Consider the following 1,620-nt stretch of genomic DNA (forward strand, 5'->3'; position numbering starts at 1 on the left):
CAGGTGCCATCATGGTGGCCCAGGCAGGTCACAGGTGCCATCAGGGTGGCCCCAGGCAGGTCACAGCCGCTGTCATCATGGCCCTAGGCAGGTCACAGGTGCCATCAGGGTGGCCCCAGGAAGGTCACAGCTGCTGTTGCAGTGGGCCCCGGGCATGTCACAGGTGCCATCAGGGTGGCCCCAGGCAGGTCACAGCTGCTGTCACAATGGCCCCAGGCAGGTCACAGCTGCTGTCGTGATGGGCCCCGGACATGTCACAGGTGCCATCAGGGTGGCCCAGGCAGGTCACAGCTGCTGTCATGATGGCTCCAGGCAGGTCACAGGTGCCATCAAGGTAGCCCAGGCAGGTCACAGGTGCCATCAGGGTGGCCCCCGGCAGGTCACAGCCGCTGTCATCATGGACCTAGGCAGGTCACAGGTGCCATCAGGGTGGCCCCAGGCACGTCACAGCTGCTGTCACAATGGCCCCAGGCAGGTCACAGCTGCTATCACGATGGCCCCAGGCAGGTCACAGGTGCCATCATGGTGGCCCAGGCAGGTCACAGGTGCCATCAGGGTGGCCCCCGGCAGGTCACAGCCGCTGTCATCATGGCCCTAGGCAGGTCACAGGTGCCATCATGGTGGCCCCAGGCAGGTCACAGTCGCTGTCATCATGGCCTTAGGCAGGTCACAGGTGCCATCAGGGTGGCCCCAGGCAGGTCACAGCTGCTGTCACAATGGCCCCAGGCAGGTCACAGCTGATGTCGTGATGGGCCCCGGGCAGGTCACAGGTGCCATCATGGTAGCCCAGGCAGGTCACAGCTGCTGTCACGATGGCCCCAGGCAGGTCACAGCTGCTGTCACGATGGCCCCGGGCAGGTCACAGGTGCCATCAGGGTGGCCCCCAGGCAGGTCACAGCTGATGTCATGATGGGCCCAGGCAGGTCACAGCTGATGTCGCGATGGGCCCCGGGCAGGTCACAGGTGCCATCATGGTGGCCCCAGGCAGGTCACAGCTGCTGTCATGATGGCCCCAGGCAGGTCACAGGTGCCATCAGGGTGGCCCCCAGGCAGGTCACAGCCATGTCACGATGCCCCAGGCAGTCCAAGAGAAACCAGCTGCTAGAGAGGCTCCATCACACCTGAGGGGCCGGGCTGGCAGCTTTCAGGCCTCAGGGCCCTGGGACGTTAAGGCAGAGGAGGCGGATTTACAGGGAGACAGGCACGAACAGTGGCAGAAAAGAGCTCACAGGCACTTCTTGTTCCCCAGTCCCTGGACGAAACCGCGGAAATGCAAACCTGATGACCGTGTGCGCCTGACGGAGGGCTCAGTGGCCAGCCGCCGGAGCACGGTGGCCCCACACAGCCTGCCTGAGTGATGAGGGCCATGCTGCCTTCCCAGAGAAGCCACCTCGGTTGCTGACCAGATTAGGCCCTGCGCCCACACCCCTACTCAGGACGATCCCGGAGGCCCTCCTGACTTTAGGGACCCTGCTTTGATCCTCAACGTCTCCCTCAACCCAAATGTCCTTCCTGCCCTCCTCCCCTCCCCTCTATAGGAAGTGACCCCAAGAGCCTGCACCGGTTACCTACTCTGTACTGACCGCCGGCTCAGAGTGGGCCTCCTGGGGACCCCAGCCC

At 64.1% G+C, this 1,620-nt stretch overlaps 1 long non-coding RNA gene across 1 annotated transcript in view; it reads left to right on the forward strand.

Annotated features, from left to right (window-relative positions):
- Positions 1 to 424, forward strand: part of LOC125910830 (uncharacterized) — a 575-nt gene extending 151 nt beyond the window's left edge. The window contains exons 2-3 of the long non-coding RNA XR_007454188.1: positions 164 to 188; positions 285 to 424. This is a non-coding gene — a long non-coding RNA (uncharacterized LOC125910830). The remainder of the gene's footprint in view (positions 1 to 163; positions 189 to 284) is intronic.
- Positions 425 to 1,620: the final 1,196 nt, after the last annotated feature.

This window comes from Panthera uncia, chromosome D1, assembly GCF_023721935.1.
Source record: "Panthera uncia isolate 11264 chromosome D1, Puncia_PCG_1.0, whole genome shotgun sequence".
Classification (NCBI taxonomy): domain Eukaryota; kingdom Metazoa; phylum Chordata; class Mammalia; order Carnivora; family Felidae; genus Panthera; species Panthera uncia.